The following is a 23,167-nucleotide window of genomic DNA, read 5'->3' on the forward strand; positions in this document are numbered from 1 at the left end:
CCCCATGGAGCAAGTGCGAAACGAAGAGGAAAAGTTAACGCTAAAAATAGGGGGGAAATAAAATGAAAAGGCAGGTATTATGTGCCCACTTTCATGTCTAGCACTGAAAGAATGAACAAAAATTATCGTGGATATGAAAAAGTAAAATAGAAGCCCATTTTAGTAAATGACAGTATAAATTATATACAAAATTAATTTAGTAGTAGACATTGGACTGTGACTGTGAATGTATTTAAGATATTCCCAATCAAACATTAGGTCATCTTCTGGTTGGAAAAGAATAATTGATCTTATTTAGGTGATTGAATGTAATTCCAAACTGATAATTATTTCAAGTAGAGATTATATTCTGAGGTTTGTAAAAGCATTCATGAGATGTAAAAGATGGTAGAATATTATTTGTCTATCAATGTTTTTTTCTACTCATTGATTTGAGTTAGCTGGGTTGCATGATGGGTGAGGCAAGATGCAAATGTGACTTAATGTTTACTTTCATTATTTAAAGTTTCCATAAAACCATTTACTATATTCATGACAGTTTCCTTAAAAAAAAAGAGAGAGAGAGGACCCAACATGCTCAGGTAGTTTGATTTGAGAGTAGAACTTCTGTTATGCAAGGTAATAATATAGTCTTCTTTTCACCATTTGCTCGTGAAAGAATTCAGTGTCCCATTTGGTGAACTTAATTATCCCCTCTGGTGTTTTCCATATTCCATATTAAATATTAAGGCATGATGTTATATCATTGAATGGAACAACTAGGCCATAAAAAAATACAGTAAGCCTTTCAGAATTGCAATTTCTGAAAGAAAGAGACTTTAATAATAAAAGCATCTAGCTGAAGACATTTGGTATTAAGTTGCGGGCAAGAAATGGAAGGGTGCTTCCGGGATCGTCCATTTCCACGTGAGACTTATGCAGCATCGCTCTGCCTAGGTAGACTTTCTTTAACAATGCAGACATTTGACTATCTAGGAAACTATTATAATCTATAATTAGAATATTGGGACATTAGTTCTTTTTGGCTTTATAATTAAATTACATTAACTCAGTCAAAAACACAGAAGGGTGGTTATATAGCTGTAACATCAGTGGCTATATCTACAAATAATTGCAAGTTCAGAGATGCGATGAAATGTGTAGTTATGATATAAGAACTTGAGTGCCATCGGGTCAGGCCCTTCACAGCTATCAAAGAGAATAAAATTGTAAAATGTAATTTACCAATAGGGAATTCTGTGGCCCAGAAATTTTTAAAAATAATAGAAAGTGGAAATATTCCCTTTTTTACTTCACTAGACCCTTGATTAGAAATGTATATGATCTTGTTATCTTAACGATTCTGAAAAGCAAAAGTAAAGCAAAAATAAGAGGAAAAAATAGATGGAGCAATTTGGGGAAAGCTCAAACCTTATAGGGCCTTCTGAAGGGTGACAAGTGACACTAAAATGTCTCTGTGTTTCATTCTTACACGCACTTTAATAATACAAGTGTTCACTGACAAGCACTTAGCATTAAGGTTAGAAAAGGAAATAGAAGTGTGGCTTCATAAATTGGAATTTAATTTTCTCTAAAGGAACAAAACAGACATAACGATTATATATTCAATATATTCATAGAAGCCACACTTGTATTTCCTGCCTCCATTATATATGTATATATGTATACACATATATGCACCTATATGCACATATACCCATATATACACACTGTATATGTACATATGTATGTATGTATACGTATGTATACATACATACATATGTACATATATACACAGCTTGCAACCAGATGTGGGCTGGCTGGTACAACAATGGCTGCCTCTCAATAGAAAAGTCAAGAATCCAGTAGTTCTTCAGTTCATGAGGTAGAATGTCTCAGCTGGTATTCAGTTTCATGGGAAGAAGTAGGTTCTTGCTGTAGGAAAATCCTTTAGCCAGTAGCCTTTAAGTTACCCACCTACTTGGGCAAGACCTCTTATACTATAAATGCCATTGTAAAGCACACACTACACTCCCTCTCTCTTCCATTGGCTGGATTCCCCATTCAGACAGAGGACTGTGATCCATGAGTCTACCCCTAAATAATTAACCCTTTATTATATTTAATTCTGAGCAGTGTGGGGTTTCTTTTTAGTGTTCCTCTTAATCTGGTGCCCAACTTCACACCTACTGGGTAGATCAGTCCCAAAGGCCTAAAGGGTCCACGGCCCAGAGGGTCTCCCACCCTTCCAACCTGGCTTGCTTTCACCTACTCCCCCACCATGGCAGAACGAAGTACAAGGCAACTTGGAAATTTTCCAAGCTTGTGAGCATATCCCCCCACCACTGCCTTGTTCCCTACTGAACAGCAACTTGGGCAGCTTCCAGTTTGTGCTCCCTGTTCTTGAGTTCTGAGCTCTTTGCTCCATGTATGGAGTTGACTTGACTAGCACCAAAGCTATGGCTCTTACAGGGATCATTGCCAGATCAAATGACAAACATGTATTTAACTATGTGTGTATATGTAAATATAAACACAAACTTATATGTATTATATATAATTTTAGGTGGGTAGATAATAATATGAATCCTAGGATAGGCACACAGGATGGCCAGCAGATATGAGTCTTTTTTAAAAATATTCTTATCTCATACATCATATTCTGATTGCAGTTTCCCCTCCCTCCATCCCTCCTAAGTCCTTCCCCATCTCCCTCCTCCCCATTCCACTCCTCCTCCTCCCTTCAAGAAGAGTAGGCCTTCCAGGGATATCCACTAAACATGGCCTAAGAAGATGCAATAAGAATGAACACAAATTCCTGTTGGCAGAGACTGCTTGTTTGTTTCCCAACTGCCCAGACCCAAAATAATCACACAGAAACCAAGTTAATTGTGATACTGTTTGGCCAATATCTTAAGCATATTGCCAGTTAGCTCTTATATATTAAATGAATCAATTTCTATTATTTTATATGATACCATAAGGCTCATGATTTACCAGCATCTGGAACTGGGTGTCTGTCTCCACCAGTGGATACAAGGCATCTCTCTGACTTTGTCAGAGAGTAGGTTTTTTTTTATTCTTGAAGTTATTTCATTATCTGGATATATTTGTTTGTTTAATTATTAATGGTTTTGTTAAAGGATATGTGGGCTTTTTCCAAATAAAATCATTTATAAACATTTGTGTACAGGCTTTTAATAAAGTGAACATAAGTTCTCAGTTTCTTGGGTTAAATCTCAGCAACTCACCTACTTGGTCTTGTGATAGTTGAATATTTAATAATGTTTTAAATTATCATATTTTCTCTAGAATGCTGTGCCACTTTATGTTCCCACTATAAACTTATAAATGTGGTAGCCGTGAAAGCAGAGACCAACCACTGCAATTTGGAGAGTTGGGGCAGAAGAATCCCAGGATGAAGGCCTGCTTGGCCTATGGAGCAAATGCGAGGTCAGGCTAAGCAATTTTGTGAAATAATCTCAGAACAAAATGCAGCAAAAGAGCAGGTTGGGTAGCTCAGTGGCAGAGCCCTTGTCTGCTATGCAGCCTTCCCAGGGAACAGAAGTGTTTACACCAGTCATATCACAAATTTGCCATCAGTTCTTGTTGCTATTATTATTTTACTTTTCTCACAGCCCATTGTGGCCTTCAATTTATTACACAGTGAAAAATGAGCCTGAACTTCTATTTCGGCCTTCACCTTCTGAGTGTGATGCTGGGAATCAAGTCTAGAGCATTTTTCAACTGATCTACATGTCTAGTTTTATTAATGTATTTCATCATAGCCTTCTTGATAAATGTGTAGAGTGTACCTTGTGCCTTAAATTTCCCTTTTACAATATTTAGTGATATTATATGTCCTTTCAAGGGATTATTATTTGAGGAAAGGACCGTCTGTATCTTTGATTATATTTTGATTGTGTTTATTGCTTTTGTGTTGTTGACTGGGAGAATTTTTCATATATTCTAGATATTAGTCCTTTTCTTGATAATGTGTTTTGTGAATATTTTCTTCTATTTTGATGGTTAGTTTTATTATCTGTTCAATTAACTCTTCATTTTATGTGTGTGTGTGTGTTTAATTTGGAAGTCTAATTCATTTTTTTAATGGATAACACTTATAGTATCAATCATAAGAGCTTTATGCCTGGTCTTAGGTTTTGAAGTTGTTAACATTTTTTCTTATTTAAAAAATTGTCCAATTTTAGTGTTTATTGTGCAATGTCTAAGGAGGTACAATTACTGCAGCCAACTTTCTTCCACTGAAATATTTTTCAAATTTTTCAAGGACCACTTGAACATATTTTTGTGGCTTTATTTCTGATACTTGCTTTGTTTCATTGACCTGTATGTCTATTAATCTATAAATATTACACAGCCTTAGCTACTGTTGCTTATAATAAATATTGGAATAAGGTAGAACAATTCATGGTACGAACTTCCCTTTTTCAGAGTGCTCACAACTAATCTCATTCTTTTTCATCACATATAAGTTTTAGAATAAACTTCCCTATTTTAACAAAATATGACTGAAATTTTTGAGGTGACTTTCATCAAATATATGTATAAGTTTGGGAAGATTATGTATGTTTACATTCTTTGGATCTACCAATCTGCAAAGATGGTCTATCATTCTACATTTTTGATTGAATAATTTTCAGCATAAGAATCTTTGAATGTTTTATTCAATTTGTTCCTTAGAATTGATTTTAAGCAATTATAAATGATATACTTTCTCAAAAAGGAGCCATTGCACTTACTGCTTCTGTATTGGACTGCACCTTATTTCTTCCATTTCTTTTCTAGTCTATGACTAGAACTTCCAGGGAATATGATATTTTCCTTGATATTAGAAGGAAAGCAACCTATGTCTTAGTGTCATGTAGTGGTATGTCTGGTATGTCTCAACTGTTAAATTGTGGTAGGAACAGTTTATTTGGTTATAGTCTGATTATGTCTGATAACATTTTGCTAGAAAATGTTCATTAATTTTCATGTGCATAACTGCTGGCTGTAGCGTGTGTGTGTGTGTGTGTGTGTGTGTGTGTGTGTGTGTGTGTGTGGCTGTTCCTTAGTTTGGGTATGAAGGTTTTACAAATTCCATAAAATAAATTAGAAACTTTTATGTTACTTCTCATTATTGACTCTTAGTTAGATTCCACAGTCTTTAAAGAACATCTCCTGCCCAATTTTGGTTGTTTGTATTTTTGGGATCCAGAATATTATCTACTATATATATTATCTACTATGTATTTTATGTAAGCCTGAATCAAATGTATATGTTCCTGTCATGAAGTGGAATGTTTTCTGTATATTACAACCTGTGGGTTCATGGTGGTCTTGGTGATTTTCTAAATATATATCTTATGAATCATTGGTAGAAGGACTGTGAAGTCTCTTGCTGTATTTGTGAATTGGACTCCTTTCAGTTTTATCTCTTTCTACTTCACCTATGTTCAGCTCTTTGCTAGATGCAGAGACATTTAGGATGCTATGTCTTATTAAAGGGACCTTTTCTGAGCTTTATAAATAATGCTTTTCTCTTGTTTGTACTAAATTTCTCTGCAATCCATTTTATTTTATATTAATATGGCAACCGCTTCCTACTGATATTTTTATAACAGGTTTTTATATACATCCTTTTGCTTTTGTCCCAACTTTTCTATTTGAAGTGAGCTTTTATATATATTTTATATTTATTTTATATATTTGTATCCACATGGTTACTTTTTGAACTTCTCCTTCAGCCTCTGAGTCATCATAATGCGCATGAGGGTCCGAACTTACATTTAGAGATGTGTGTTTATGCATAAAGCCCAGTTTCTTTGAAAATATATTAAGCACGAGAAATAAGAAAATATATTTATTTAATTTTTAAAAAAGTGAAGTATGGTTTTAGATAGAGAGGGGTCTGCTTCCCCAATTGTAGAAATTAGCTCAATATAAGGTTTCCTCATCACCCAATGAGTTCCTTTCAAGGTTTTTAATTTCAGAAAAGTATCTTTACATTCACGTGGTCCATATTTACCAACTCCATAGTAAGAGTTCTTTCCTTTGGATTTTGTAGTAATTTTTAAAATTTATTTGATTTTGTTGTTAATTCAGGACTAAGCCCATGATCTAGAAAATGTATAGCATAGCCATCCATTTAAAAAGTGAGTGCTTATTAAACATTCAAATATAAATGTCAAGTTGGCAATGGGGTTTTCAAGTTAGAACTGGAAAAGAATTTAAAGACATCAGCAGCAATATAGTAGCTTAAACTTTAGCTTAATAAGAAATTAATGAGGATCTGGCCATGTGCAGAGCACTCATAAAGGCTCATCAGGGAAAGAGCTTTACCAAACAGAAGTGAAAGGAAAATTAAGAGGCTTGATGTTGCTTGGGCTCTGAAGGCAAGGAGATCATTCAGCTTATTTTTCCTGATTAAGAATGTTTCCCGCTGTTAATTCTAAATCTAAACACCGTGTGACACAAGGGTAAATCTTACTCCGGGCTACTGCAGGAGAAGGAACCTGCACACATCCTTAACTCAAGACTCCTGGCCCTCATGCTCCCACTGCCCTGCTTTCTTTCATCTTCTTAATTCCCGCTGCTGTGTAGCCACTTCTAACACTATATCCCTGAAAAGTCTTCACAGTTAGCACTAATGTGCTTTTAGTACAATCATATTAAAACTATAAGATAATAAGAGCAATTGCATGTAGACTGGATGATTCTCATCATGGCCCTCATCAATTATTCATTCCAGGTCTCTCTCACCTTCTCTTCACACCTGCATGGTTCTAGGTGCTTTGCCTAGTTTTGCTGTCCACACCTAATGAGAAAGACAAGCCTTTGGCTTACAGTTATCAGCTGAAGGGTGCTTTTGTAACCCCCCCTCTTCTTTCAGTAAATTCCTAAAATCCTAAATGGAGGGATGCAAAGTATTTTAAATATTAAATAACATAAATATTCCAAGTTTCAAGAATGTATTTTTAAGAGTGTGATGTGGGAAGTCCTTTGTATATATGTTGCTTTTGTTGGTTAATGAATAAAGAAACTGCTTTAGCTATAGCAAAACAGAACTTAGCTAGGTGTTGAAAACTAAAATGAATGCTGGGAGAAAGAAGGTGGAGTCGGGAGAAGCCATGTAGCACTGCCAGATACAGATACCAGAACTTTACCCAGTAAGCGACAGCCTCATGGTGATACCCGGATTAATGGAGATGGGTTAATTTAAAATATGAGTTAGCCATAAATATGATTAAACTATTGGCCAAACAGTATTGCAAATAATATGGTTTCTGTGTGATTATTTCAGGAACAAGCCAGGAACAAGCAAGCAGCCTTCTACAACAAGAGTGCTTTGGGGAGAAGATGATGAGAGAAATATCACGGCACCACTTGACCATCAGTTGCACTAAGGTGAGAGACGCTGGTCATTTTGTCCCTTATCAGTCAGTTTTAGTTGACTAGCAATTCTCTATAGAGGCCTTAGCTTCCAGGGAAGTTGAGGTTCCCATTCATCTTAGTACAACTCCCCAATGTATGCAGCATTTGTAGTTGGCTGGCAGTCAACACATACCATCCATGGTATTAGAGAGTATAGGCTCATGATGGGAATCTGGGCAAAGTATCAAATATCAGATAGAGTGCTTTTCTTAAATTGGTCACATATTCTTATTTAACTCTAAGCCACCCATATGTTTATTCTCTGGTGAATGATTAGCTACCTAGGATTTTTTTTCTGCTGCTGATTAACCCAAATATGAAGCAGTTTCTTACCTTTGGATCTCTGAAAAACGAGTAGGCTTTCTGTAATCCAATTAATTTTTCAGAACAGTGTTCCTAAATATGGAGACAAGACCTTCCACCCACCATGCAAAATCATTTTCTGAAGTGAAACATCTTCGTCCTGGAGGGCATCTATTAAAATACTAGGTTGCTCCAAATTGAACTACTAAAGGGAGAATTCTAAAGAAGAGATTGTTAAGACTAGGAAGTAACCATCTCAAGTCTCTGGAAGTTCCTGAAACAAGATTCACAAGCCCTCTCCATTCCCAAAGTTCTATCTATCTATCTATCTATCTATCTATCTATCTATCTATCTATCTATCTATCTATCTATCTATCTATCTATCTATCTATCCATCCATCCATCCATCCATCCATCCATCTATCTATCTATCCGTCTATCTATCTATCTATCTATCTATCTATCTATCTATCTATCTATCTATTGAAAAAAGGAGAAAAGACTTTCTCACCTGCTAAGCTGCTTACAAGTCCTGCAGAGAGCTCTAGGGTTTCAGGTATGGTGAGTTGCCACCCATTCTGGGCTGCTTTTTGATAGCTGCCTTCTAACTGCCCATGCTTCTGTAAATAGCCCCTCACACACACACTCCTGGAAAATACGCCTATAAAACCATCGGTTTTCCAAGTTGAACTTTGCAGAATTATTACTTCAGTGTTTGACTTGAAATGAATAGACATTTATTCACACCTTCTCGGGAAATATGACACAACTGTCTTACTCTGTGTGGATCTGTGGCGTTCCTGCATAAACATGACTTTTACAATGGAGATAATGTGCCAGAAGGTCTTCACACCCTGGATTCCCTAGAACTTCATAAACTTAGTATAAAAATTCACAGGTTCTCCTTCTCCCACCCTCTGGAGAAGATGCATGTCTTACCAAAGAATCCAGTTGCCCCACCTCTCAGTTACAGACTAAATAGTGATCTAACATCTTATTTTGTACATGGTCCAGCTCTGCACTACTCCGGAGTAACATGTGCAGGTTACACATATAATTTAATACTTTTTAGTAGCCACATTATACAAACAGAAATAGGTGCAACTATTTATGGTGTATTTTATTTAACTAAAGTTATCTGAATTATTATCGTTGTAACATGTTTTCAGTATAAAATGCTCTGAACATGGGATTGGGAAGATGGTTCGGCAGTTATGAGCAATTGCTGTGCTTTCTGAAAGCCCCAGTTTGGAGTTCAGAATGCATACTAAGAGTCTCAGAACTGCCTGTAACTCCAGCTCCAGTAGATTCAGTTTCCTCTGCTGGCCTCTATGACCATCTGCACCCATGCATTCAATTATTTTAAAAAGTAGTTAGACTTATAAAAAGGTATATATGACAGAAATCATGACTGATTGCTTTTCAGCCAGGTACTGAGTTCAAGGGTGATCTTCAGCTGAGGTTGGGCACCCTGCCTTCATCTATTGCTTCTGTGCAGAGAAATCAAAGTAGAATGGACAATCCCAGTTCTCTTCAGTAACAAAACTGCAAAAATGATAGAGAGGAGACCTAGAAAAAGTGATCAAAATTTGTTTTGCCACATTCTCGAACTAAAACATGAGGTGAGTAAGTTTATCATGTTTTCCAAGATCATGCAGTTCCAGAAGTATCCATGGTAGCAGAGGTTACCATAGCACTGGCCACACTTCACTATTTCTTTCCATTTAAAAATAACATGGACAGCATACAGGGCGCTGTTCAGGAGATGCCCCTAAACCTGTTTAACTAAAAGAAGACATGAACTGTCTGCTGACTTTATTCGTTCATTGTATGCCATGACCTGTTGGTTCTTCCCAAGATATAAATTATAGCTATAGAGTCATTTACAGTGGAACTGTAGAGGACATTGTCTGTTATCTCTTCTTAACGCCTCCTTTCAGATGGCCTGCTAGGTAAGCTTGGGAGTGTCAGGATTGCCAATGTCTTTATATTTCTTGTTTAGTGTTTGCCTCTGTTTGCTCAGCATTTATTTTTATGTTGAACAATAGGATGTGGATTATATTATGTTATAATTGAAAGCCACCAGCACAGGCAGCCTAAATCCAATTCCTCTTCATTTCAGTCAAATTTCACATTCCATTACAACGGAATTAATTTGATGACCAAATCTGGTATGTTACTGCTTTCCAGCTAGATTTGTTTCCAATTTAACATCCTAACTATGCTTGTAAAATAGACAATAAAACAATCTTTTCTGATTTGGGAAATACTCTTTATTCTTCATTTCTCTCTGCTTCACTGTAACATTTGAGCTGAGTTTTATGGAACAATCACTTTCCTCATCTAATTACTGCAATTCCCTGGTAGATGGCCTCCATTGCTCCGCTAAAGCAAAATTATCATAAATACACAATGCTACTGCCAGCATTTCATCTTGCACATGCGTCAGTGAGCAAGGCAAGGTTTCTCCTCTCTAAATTGTGTTCTTGCTAAATTGACAATTTCCATGTGAACCCATCATGTCTTTCTACGACATCCCAACCAATTCCTGAGAAAGTTAATCTTGTTTCATAGATTTTATCAAGGTTCAGCTCCTCATGCGTGCACGTGACTGCACCCAGACAAGAAGTAAACTGAACTCTTCTAATTAAATATTTGGGCACCGGGACTCTCTTCCAAAATAGGAAAGTGAGGGACAACTCTCCAAACAAGATGGTCACCACAAATTAAAGCTGCAACAGCAACAAAATCACAGGAAATCAACTGAGCATCCTCAAGCTGCCAATTGTTCTACCTTTGTTATGCAAGTGAAAATGGGCCTGTGAAACAGAACAGAGAGAAAGACTGCAGGTTCGGTTTTAGATCATCGAGAGAGGCTTCTATCTCAAAAAATACTAGAACTTCATGAGACCTAGGGTTAAGTCAAGGCCAAGGGACCTCGAATCAAAGATTTAAATGGTTCAAGAATCGAGATGGTTTCTTGCCATCTCTATCTCTGCCCCAATCGTATCCATGGTAGAGGTGTTTGTGAACAACTCTTCCTCCGAGGCTGACTCCAGAAACAACTTGCTAAAACCACTTGGCTTCTAGAGTGAAGGGTGCATATTGGATTCAAAATCAAAGATGCAGATTTCGTTTTCTAAAGAGATAACTTAGACAAAAGCCTTAGAACAAAGGGGCAGGATCTCAGAGGTGACACTTCACAGGAAGCAAATTGTATGCGTGCAGAAACCTTATAGAAAGTGTGAAATTTTTCTGGGACAAGAACAAGATGGACAGGAAGGACAACCTTTATTTGCTGTGAATTAGAGCTCCAGATCTCTTTCTCTCTCCCTTCTCTCTCCCTGAGTATATTCCTTTCTGAAGGACTTGTAAGCTGAGCTGTTTGAAGATGACAAGGAGGACTTCAGGAGGCAGAGACAAGAGCCAGGGACTTCTCACAGTTAGTTTTACTGACAGCCTAGCACCAGAACTTAGCAGAACTTGAAAAAATTGAAAAAAGTTTTTAATGTTATTATTTTTGGCACTATGGTTATGATTAATTGAGACAAGTTACCATTATACATTAAATATTTAAATAATTTCTTGATGAAAACAAATTTATACATAGTCTCAAAGAATCTCCTCACAGATTGCTTATTAATTATAGAAGAAAATTTGGCAGTTTTCTAGTGGAGAAAATGGACTGTACTTTAACCCAAATCATTTAATTGCCCTTACCAAATTATAGTGCACACAAACATGAGTTATCTTTCACTGGGATACACTGGGACCAACATGATCCTTAGTATTTTACATCAAAGATGCAAAGTTGCAAGTTGGCCACTGAAGAACTGTTTCAGGGATTAAGAACACTGACTGTTATTCCAGAAGACCATAGTTTGATTCCCAATCATCTGTAATGCCAGCCCCACGGCATCCTTTGCCCTCTTCTGATCTCTGAAGGCACTGGGCACATATGTACCTAGCTACCTGCAGACCAAACAATTCTCCACTTAAAATAGTGAAATCAATAAACCTTAATATTTTAATGGAATCTTAACTTACGTATGACACAAATGAAATGTTACTACTTTTAAAAGCACTTGGACATTTGTTAGCAATGGGTTGAATAAGGGCAGCAGGGGTGTAGTATGTATTTTAAAAGGCCCTTTCTTAAACTCGCCTTTTCTCCGTACAGCACATCCTTAATTCTGTGGGAGGAAAGTAGTGTGTTTAGAAGCTCACCTGTGCATGAAATTTCTCTCCGCAGGTGATCAAAGACTCAGCAACATTTGTGTCTCAAGGGAAAGGTGTTAAAGAATTGGGTTTGGAGGCAGAGCTTCCATTTTTAGTATTTTTATCTCATTTATCTTAGTTATCCATCATTTCACTGTATGGGGGGGCATTCTTCTTCAGTGCTGTATACAGTGTTTAGTGGTCCACGGTCCAGTAAGGAACTCCACAACCAAGTACACTAGAGCAACCCTATCTGCTCTCAGTGGACTACAATAAATAAAAACGTGAAGAAGAAGAAGAGGAACTTGTTGAGATGATGGTGTGATTCAAGGGGACTGGGGGGTACACGAGGGCAAATGGGTTCAGTGTGGTTAAAATACTTACAGAATTGTCAAAGGATAAAATGTTATAAGCAGAAGAAATTCATTCCATTGTATTTTGTATTAAGAATTGTTATTATTTTGACTTAACTTTAAGAGGTGATTTCAAAAGTGGTGTTAAGATAAGGAAACCAAATCTAAAAAGATGATACACTATAATATTTCATTCACATGAATTCTAAAATAAGCAAACCTCATTCACGGTAATGAGTGTCAGGCTGTGAATTAGCTTCGTGCTGAGGTGAGAACAGTGGTTTGAAGGCGCCGGCCATTCTTTTTATTTCCTCAGATACAATCTAGCATTTCTGCATACCGTGGGCTAAATAAACTTTTAGTTTTCCTGCTAAGAAATCAAGTCACGGGGATCAATCTTCCCAGTCTAAAATGATTACTTGAAAGCGAACTTTCCCATCCTATTCTATTTATGTGGGGTAGGTATGTCGTCTTTGGAAACACACATGCTCAGTGTGAGGGAATTATAAAGCCCGGTGCGCTTTTCTCAGGACAAACTTTACAGTGAATTCCTTAAGACTTTTCCTTTATGATTATGTTTGCATTAAAAGGGAGGAAAATCTTTTTATTAGAAAAATGGTGGAAACGGTTTCTGTAGAACACTTGCTCATCTGCATGAAAAGCATTTTATTTCCCCAGCTGCTCTTGGTTCAGAGTGAATGCAGAGTCAGATGGGCTCCACACATTCAGCCTTCGCTTTCTTTCCTCTACTGCACATTGAGCCATGCTTGAAACAGGATTAGTTTTCAGCTTAGCCGAATACTGCATTCTGATAAACTCATGTGAATGGCTAATTCAAGGATATTCAAGATGCATTATTTACAAAACTGAAATGCGTTTTCAATCCTTTAGTATCTTTTTCTCCTTCTTATATTTTATTGGGCGTCTTTCATGGTGAATAGAAATACTTTCTAATAAGGGTCCAAAGTGTCAGTTTGAAGGTATTGGACCTGAACTAAAATCAATATTAACAATTTTAGTTATTTTTAATTATCTTATACATAATATATATGTATATATTGTGTGTGCCCCATTTATGATTAGGAGTTACTTATAAATTTGACATATCTTTAAACGATCCTCCTGAAATAGGAGTAATTATCATTTCTCTTCAGAATAGTTTTTCATGAAAGTGACAAATATTCATAGAAGTAAATAAATATTGATATTTGTGATTTCTTCCCCTCTTCATCCTAAGAAATATTTGATCTTTATTATCTTAGTTCACATATGTTATTATTTTAACTAAGATTATTGCTAAAAGAATTGAATAAACATGCCATGCTTTATTAATTAATAACATAACTTAACAATATTGATGTAGAACAGAAAAGATGTATAAAATATGGGAAATAAATGGTGTGAACGCACACTAAGAAGGCAAGGATGTCTCTGTGAGCTTCCCTATCATAATTTTAACCTACCTTGCTTGTATAATCCCTGAGGTCATGGGAGCTCATGGACTGACTCTAAGTGGAGAGTTGGGAAGCCTGCATAGGACATATCTAGGTCCTCTGCAGGTGGAAGACAGTTGTGTAGCTTGGTTTGTTTGAGAGGCTCCTGGTAGTGGGACCAGGATCTACCCCTGGTACATAAGCTGGCTCTTTGGAAACCATTTCCTGTGATGGGATTTCTCACTCAGTCTTGATACAGGAGAGAGGGGCTTGGTCCTGCCTCAACTTAATGTGCCAGGCTTTGTTCACTCCCCATGGGAGGCCTTACTCTTCCTGAGGTGTGGATGGGGTGGTGAGTTAGGAGAAAGTGGAGGGAAGCTGGAGAGGAGAGGAGGGGGAAATGTGGTTAGTATGTAAAATAAATTAAAAGATTAAATTAAAAAAGAAAACATCAAACAAACAAACAACAAAATAAGGCAAGGAAACATGAAAGCTCTCTAAATTCTGGGGTATTGATAGAGAAAGAGAGCAAAGGAGACATAGTTTGTGTTTGAGAATAGCTATCATCATGAGCTTGTAAGTTTTGACATGATTAGTTATCTATCAGATTGAAACAAATTATTATAGACCCCATAATACAAACAATCAAAATTTGTTATTATATAATTGTGAAAGTCAGAAAAGCTAGCATCATTTTCCATTATAGTCAAGTTATGAGCAGAGCTGTATTCCTTCTGGAGCTTTGAAGACAGTGTTCACTTCTTTCTCTTTCCAACTGGTAAAGGCCGTTTATGTTCCGTTGCTCACGGCCCTTTTCATCTTCAATAGCAACAGTGATTGGTCCAGTTTGACACTGCATCACTCTAGCACGGGCGTTTTATTTCTCTAAGATGCTTAACAACATTTATTATTATATTGGGCATACCCATACAATCCAGAATGAGTTGATCACCTTAATTTTACCTGAACTTCAGATCTCAGATAATGTGTAACATAATATACACACTGGCCCCGGGGACTAACATACAAGCATCTTTAGGGGTCATTATTCTCCCTTTCGTAGACACCAAACCTGTTGTCATGGTATTATGAAGAACATATCTTTTCCTCTGTGGGTGAAATGGCTCCCCAAAAATAAAAACAGTATAACACATACTGCTGTAAAATACTTATCATGTGATTGGTAAAAGATGTCTTAAAACCTTTTAACTTTAATTACCATTGATGGCTCTGATATGGGCTCAAGGTAGCAAATTTTATATATATATATATATATTTATGATAATATGTGTGTTCCAGTTTCCTTTGATAATATGACTTCTGTATACTCTTTTGGCAATATTTTTCCAGTCGAATTGTAGCCAGAAATACTTGATTTACTATACTTTCATGTACCATGGTGCAGTATAAATTTAGTTTCATGCCCTAATCTGAAGATTACACTTCTTGTAGACAGCAGGACTTTTTTATACTGATACTTACAAATGCATCCTATATTATGGTGTTCTTTGCCATGCGTATGGTCAGACACCTTAAATATCTTTTCAACATGGGAATGGAGGAATAAATGAATAATAGTAAGACCTATGAGTGGGAAATGAGTAGATTTCTTGTTGTTCTTCCATTTTTCTTATTGGCATCATCTTTTCCTGCTGTTTTTTAAATAATCTGTCCAAATGTATTACTGCAACATAAACCCTTTTAAAAGTTTTTCCCTGTTTTGAAATACTGTAATTAAACTGTTACTTGGAAATAATTTAAATATCTTTTGAAATGGTGCTGATGCCATCTATGAGGATAATTTTTATTTAGCAACACAATCAAGAGATTCTAATCCATCATCAAGAATGAACCAGCCACTGGAGCAAAAGCTTTTGCCCAAGTAGAAACCAGAGAACTGTGGGAATATAGAGAAACAGAAAAAGGTAGAGTTCAACAATTGTCCTTCTTTCTTTTTCCAGTGATGAAGACCAGAAAGTACAATGACATCCTTTTTCCACACCATTTTTGTTCGATAAACTTGTTTAAGGTAAGGATGCTAAGACACATATGCTCCAGGAAAATGGCCTATATCCATTTGATTCTTAATGCTTGCATGTAGAAGTTGAATCAGCAAAAGTAGAAATTAATAATGAGATAAGGCAATAGAAAAAATAATTTTTTAACAAAATGACATATTACAATACTGTTAAGAGGTAGCTTTGGGTGTTGGAAAAGGCTTGGAGAACAATTACTATATGTTTGCTTAAAAAATACACACACACACACACACACACACACATGGATATATAATACACACTATATAGAAAGAATATATATAAACTATATTTAAAGAATAGAAAAGTATATATTACATGCATTGTTCAATATATATTATACATTTGTGTATACAGTATATAATTTATTTATATATAATATATAAATATAATATGTATTGTATACACATAAATATGCAAACATGTAATGCATATAAAATATACTTATATAAACATATAATGCATGCATAGATTGTCTATATAAATACATATTCCTCTAGGCTCTCCAAATAACATAATATTGCCATTGTCCTTGGTTGTCTTTCAAAAATCGAAAGGGAGACCCTATTGTTGAAGACACCACATATTGTGGAAACAGGACTTGGAGGAATTGAGCCAGAACTGATCTTGAAACCTCATCTCTGAGGACTGTTCTCTTAGTATTGGAAAGTGCAGTTCAAACAGCCCACAGAGAAAAGAAATCAATAGACTCACCCAGCTGTAAAGGCTGTGAACTAAAACAATGACCACCCAGGCAAGATATTCCTAGAAATCCAATTGTGGTACTTATATCCTGGGGATGACTAACATCTGCCTAATTGGACTTAAAGTCTGCTCAATACAAAGAGATTTGTGCCTGGTAGCATAAACATAACCTACTACCTATGGCTGGAGATATTAGCATTTCCTAAGCCAATATGATTCCTAATATTGTTCTATATGTGGGTATCTTTATACTCACAGAAAACCATAGCTACCATGCCTCATCAAAGAAGCTGCTGTTTGCAAGCAGATAGTAACTATTACTGAGATCCTGAAAAGGACAAAATGAAAAGAAGTGACCTTGGGGTGCTCAGACCCAATGGGTACATCTACGATGCAATCTAAGGCTTTGGGAAAATTTTCAGAAGAGGGGGCAGAAAAATGTAAGATATTCGGATAATCTTCTCATACACTTTGTGAAGATGTGTCTGTCCTTCCTTGGCTGCCTAAGGCACCTTCTGATTGGTTTAATAAAGAGATGAATGGCCAATAGCTAAGGAAGAGAGGATTGGCAGTACTTCTTGGGAGAGATAGGAACTCTAGGAAAAAATAAGAGGAGCAGGTGATTAGCGATTCAGATACAGATGCAGAAGAGTTGGATGTAAGGTACTGAGGGTGTGAGCAGAGGTAACAAGCCTCGTGGCAGAATGTAGATTAATATAAACAGGTTCATTTAAATTTTAAGAGCTATTTGGGAACAAGCCTAAGCCAAGGCCAAGCTTTCATAATTAATAAAAAGGTTCCAAGTCATTAGTCAGGAGCTGGCAGTCCAAAGAAAGACCTATTGCAGTATGAACCAGAGGAACCAGACTCCTGCTGCTAGTGTCTTCAAGAGATACTAGGGAAGCTGCACCCGTGAAACTTCAACAATATGGCTTTCTAAACAAAAACTTTATAATAATGACATTAGTTGGCATGCTAGTGACTATGGAGAAACTTTTATAAGGTTCCACACCTAAATGTAAAGCTATTGGCAATCAATGATTGCCGACACAGGGATAATCAGTTTTCTCAAGGGACAACCTCCTTGATAGGTTTTTCCAACCCATCTGGTCACCTCTAAACACATACATATGCACAATACAAAATGAACACTGCAAGCTGTTTTTATACATACATATGTATATATATACATATATATATATACACATATATATGTAGTTGCATATAAATGTAACAACAATAATAATTGAAAAAGAAGTCATGAATTAGTTTACAGAGGTAGTTGAGGAGTAAGAAGGGAGTGAGATGGGGTAGAAATTATATAAATATAGTACTTATTATGAAATCCTCAGAAAATATTTAATTTAAAAAAAAGTGAGTAGCAGGATTCTGCTACTTTGTTAAAATTTTTAAAATCACTTGCATGACAATTTGAAAAAAGAAGTGGTTCATCTTAGTCTATCAAAACTTGATTATACTGAATGTTTCATTTCTAGTACAGTAAATGTCTTCTTTTTTCCATAGAGTGGCTACAGATTCCCCAATACAGATACACATAAAAACACATATACACATATGTAAACAGATACATACCATACTCATCTATTAATAGCCATCTTGCCAGAGAGATTCGGGGCTCTACCTGTCCCTGCCCCCCTAGTGCTGGCATTACAGATGTGTACCACTACACCAGGATTTTTACATTGGTGGTGGGGATGAGAGCTTAGGTTCTCAAGTTTGCATGGCAAACACTTTACCAGATAATTTGTTTCCAACCTTCAAGAAGCTAAGTCCTTGGTAGGAGGGGTGAACTATGGCCTCTAGGACAAGATCTGTGACTATTTACCTATCTAGTTTTTCTGCATTTCCAGCCCCCTGTCACCTCTATACTCTACCAATCCTAAATCAAACACCCCCTTGTATCATTTTCTTCTCTGGAATTACTTTGTTGATGTGGGTTTTTTTCCCTCTGTATGCTGTAAATATCATTGGTTAATAAAGGAACTGTTTTGGGCCTATAGCAGAGCTATAGGGGAACAGAGCTAGGCAGGGAAAACTAAATGGAATGCTGGGATAGAGGGCAGAGTCAGAGAGAAGCCATGTAGCCCCACCAGAGCCAGATGGAACATTAGCCGGTAAGCCGCATCTACATGGCGATACACAGATGAATAGAAATGGGTTTAATTAATATGTAAGAGTTAGCCAATAAAAAGCTAGAGCTAATGGGCCAAGCAGTGATTTAATTAATGCAGTTTCTGTGTGATTATTTTAGTTCTGGGCAGGCAGGAACCAACAAGCGGCCCCTCCTTACTACATTCTGTGCTTATCCTGCTAATGTTGCTTAATAAAAGAGCACAGGGTGCACCCACCCACTGAGACAGTGGAGATGATCTACTGGGAGCTCACCAAGGCCAGCTGGACTGTTACCAAAAAAAAGCATGGGATAAAACTGGACTCTCTGAACATGACGAACAAGGAGGGCTGATGAGACGCCAAGGACAATGGCACGCGGTTTTGATCCAATGCAATGTGCTGGCTTGGTGGGAGCCTAGCCAGTTTGGATGTTCACCTACCTAGATATGGACGGAGGGGGGAGGACCTAGGACTTACCACAGGGCAGGGAACCCTGACTGCTCTTTGGACTGGAGAGGGAGGGGGAGAAAAGTGGGGGGAAGGGGAGAGGGGTGGGAGGAGGGGGAGAAGAATGGGAGGAGGGGGAGGGAAATGGGAGGCTGGGAGGAGGTGGAAATTTGTTTTTTTTTTTTCTTTCTTTTCTTTATTCTCCTTTTATCAATAAAAAAAATACATAAAAAAAAGAGCACGTCGCTTGTCACTTTCATTATCTTGGCGAAAACGTTGACCTTATGCAAGATTTTTACAAGCAAATTTGTCCATTTGCTTATGCACTAGTTTTCAAGAAAAAAATGACATTCTAGCAAAGTTCTTGTTCTCATAGATGACTACTTAGACTTTTGTTGTTTGTTTGTTTGTTTTGTTTTTCGAGACAGGGTTTCTCTGTAGTTTTGGAGCCTGTAGTGGAACTAGCTCTTGTAGACCAGGCTGGTCTCGAACCTACAGAGATCTGCCTGCCTCTGCCTCCCAAGTGCTGGGATTAAAGGCGTGCGCCACCACTGCCCGGCTCTACTTAGACTTTTGTAACTGTTCTTTATTTTGCTGTTGCTATTGCCTCTATTTCTTCCCCAGTGCAACGCTAACAGGAAAGAAAGGTTTACTGCCTTTAATTGAAGGAAAGCAAGAAGTGTCATTTTACTGGCTTAACAGCTATTGAACCTGTCAGAGCCCTGTCCTGTATGCTCAGGACAGAGAGCTCAGTTTATCAGACCAGATCTCAGGTTCCTTTCCAAGTGTGCAAGGTATCAAGAGATGGCTGGGCTCTGTTTTATGATGATATTGTATTGCAGGGTTTTTTTTGTAAGGAACATTTTCTACTTTATTTCAATACAATTTTCAACATACAGTCTACTATTTTTTCAAGGTATTTGAAGACTTAAAAGAAAATTTCTATAGACTACTTACAAACAGTAAATTGTAAATAAAATGTTTACATTCTTATTTGAAAACAAAAATCAGACTTAAAAACTGTTGAGTGTCAACAAGTTCTGCTCTCTGTCACAATCTTGAGACTAGTCCTTTTCTTCTTTGCGTATGTCCTTCTTTTCTTCATTATTTTCCATGGTCTCTTCTTCATCTTCAACAATCTCATCCCCTTGGTATTTGTCATGAGTCCATTTTGGACTGCTACCTGATTTTTTGAAATTAAAGCGCCCTCTGCCACCCTGAGAAGTACCATGACCTCTTCCTCTTTTGGCCCAATAATCCACACCATCATCTCTGTCATCATGAAAGGTTCCTTGAGGTCTGCTAACTCCTGCGAATCCTGAGTAGTCTTTCATGTCATGGTGAGTTTTAAAGTCTTCTTCTCTTTCTTTCTTACTCTCGTTTTCTTCTCGAGAACTAGGTGAGGAAGGTGATGCTGAAGAGGATGATGATCGAGAATGATCTTGCTCTCTACCTTTATGTTTGCTGTCATCTTTGTAAGATTTGTATTCCTTGTAATCTTTTGGAGGTTTTTCTTGCTTTCTTGATCCACTAGATTCCCTGGAGCCCTTGGAATCCCCCCGTTCTTTACTTTTTTCTTTACGGCGACGATCAATGTCATGCCTGAGATCAGCTGAATCGCATCTTAATTGTTTATCTCCCTTCTGATTTTCTTCTTTAAAAACTCTCTCCTCGCCTGCTAAATGGGTATGCTTCCTCAAAGCACTTGGAGAGATGTCAATCCTCCTGTGTATCTCGGGACTCTTTTGCCGGGTACTATGTTCTTCAGTAGCTTTCTGGTATGATGTAAACCGCTCATTTAGGGTCACTGCAGGTGATTTGGAGTATTGCTCTTTAACATGATGAACCAAGGATACAATGTGTTGTATAAATGACTCTGAAGTGCTTTTGCTGGCCTGAGGCAGCTTAATGTGGTCAAAGATGGATCGGAATTCTTGCTCCTTCTTGACAGAATGGACAAGCGTACTAGCAAGTAGCCTGTCTTTCGTCAAGGAGGCTGGCCTGTTAGAATCATCAAGAGGAACAGGTGCCATTTTGAGTTTGACTTCAGGACGATGAGAATCACTGGCTATCATTTTGATCCTAAGTGGGCTCTCTTCTCTGAAGACAGACTTTTCTCGTGTATCTAGATTCTTGCGTAGAGGGGGACTGTAATCAAAGAGGTTTTTGAGCTTTTCAGACTTTACCTGCTCAGGTGACTGTGTTTCTTTCTTTACTGTTATTCTTTCAGAACCTTTGTCCTCTTCCTTGTGCTTATCTTTTGCAGTGCTAGGCCTTTCCACTATGTATCCAGTCTCTTTCAGTTTATAATTCTTTTCTTCTCTAAAACCATCACTTTCTCTATTGCCTTTTAGTGAGACTTTGGACTTGTACTTGGGTCCTTCCTCCTCAGTATTCCAATGAGATGAAGTACCAAAACATTCCCCCTGATTAGCCAGGACTGATTTCCTAAACCGTCTATAATCCTCTGTCTCCTCTGTGTCATCCCCTTCTGAATCATTAAATTTTTGTTTTCCAGACTCTTTATCACTGAAATAATCTAAAACTTCCTGGTCTTCCCAATCTCCCTCAGCCCTGCCTTTCTCTGGTCCTTTCTCCTTGGGAGCCTCTTTCTCCCTGGGGTTACTCCTGTCAAGCAGGAACACTCTAGACTCTTCATCTGTGAACCTTTTTAAAAACTTTCCTGTTTTTGCTGTTTCCTGATTTCCTCCATCAGGATAAAAAGAGGACCGCCCCCTAGATTCCTCTCTTGGAGCACTCTGTGGTGTGATTGTCTTTGCAGGGCTTCTTCGTGAAGGGATATGATGAATCGAATTATTCTGGGAAGGACTATATTGACTAGACCCATTTCCAACAGAATCAGATCCAGATCTTTCAGGACTGTGCTGCATGGAATGTGAATGCTGAGAAGGGGTATTTTTGGCAGAGTGGACTGTACTAAGCATGGGGGCATCTGAGCAAGATGAACTCTGACTAGGTGGTGTGGCAATAGGTGATGGGCTATGAGGTGACCTTGGACTATTATCATAAGCTGAAAGACCAGGCCAAATATCACCAGATGTGGCAGATTTATTAAACTCATCAATAGACTCAGATGGATCATGTTCAAATGTATCCTTTGGTTCCTCCTGTGATTTGCTTTTCAAAGGACTCTCTTCTTGTGGTTCCCCTTCAACTTTTTTGGTTTGGTTTTCCTGAGACCCTTGTCTTTTAGAGACAGGAGATTTGCTATATGGGGATGAAGAACGAGACGATGATGATCTTGGAGACCTAGAGGATCTGTATGACCAGCGAGATGTGCTTTGGGATCTTTGAGAAGAAACGGATCTTCGTTTTGGACTCTTGGAACGTGACCGACCTCGTCTAGGACTCCTAGAATGCCTTCTATTCCAAACAGGTCTATAGCTACCTCGATGGTATCTACCTCCTCCTCCTTGTTAATACCCTCTACCCCTTTCTCTGTACCCATAAGGCCATCTCATTCCTCTATTATTCCTGTAATCTCGACGATAATCTCTAGAATAAATACGATCTCTACTACGAGACCTTGAGTATGTCCTGCAACGGGACCTAGAACTGTATCTCTTCTTTCTAGAATGTGATCTTGATCTAGAACTCGATTGTGATCTAGACTTTGATCTTAAAGAATGTGATTTAGAAGTGGAGTGGCCCATTTCTTTTCTCCTTGGGCTTTATGCAGGATCCAGAAGTCAGTGATGTCTTTAAGATACTGCCAAGATTCTTCCTGACACACCGGGGCAAGGTTTTCAGGACTTGTCTCCGCTGAAACTACACAGCGGCCATCTCCCGACACCAGAAGGAGAGGAAAACCATGTATTGCAGGTTTTGAGCTGAGCTGGAAGAGCTGGTTAAGATTAAGCTGATGTACTGGTTCTTCCTGGCCACGGGGTCAGAATTAACAATGTCCAGAATTGCCACTTTCTGAGTGTCTCCCAAGTGGCTTGTTTCTTAAAGCATTCCAAGTCAAGATGTGTGGAACTTAACACCGTCTTCAAGTTTTGGGGTCACTCAGTTTTATACCAGAAACCAGAACCATAAAACAAAATAAATCTTTCTTTATAAAGTTAATTGTCTTGGGTATTTTGTTATAATGACAGAGAA

The 23,167-nt window shown here is 37.6% G+C and overlaps 1 pseudogene; it reads right to left on the reverse strand.

Annotated features, from left to right (window-relative positions):
* Positions 1-19,889: 19,889 nt before the first annotated feature.
* On the reverse strand, positions 19,890-22,873 carry LOC142852334 (bcl-2-associated transcription factor 1 pseudogene; annotated as a pseudogene).
* Between the last annotated feature and the right edge of the window lie 294 nt (positions 22,874-23,167).

The sequence above is a fragment of the Microtus pennsylvanicus genome, chromosome 6, assembly GCF_037038515.1.
Source record: "Microtus pennsylvanicus isolate mMicPen1 chromosome 6, mMicPen1.hap1, whole genome shotgun sequence".
Taxonomy (NCBI): Eukaryota; Metazoa; Chordata; class Mammalia; order Rodentia; family Cricetidae; genus Microtus; species Microtus pennsylvanicus.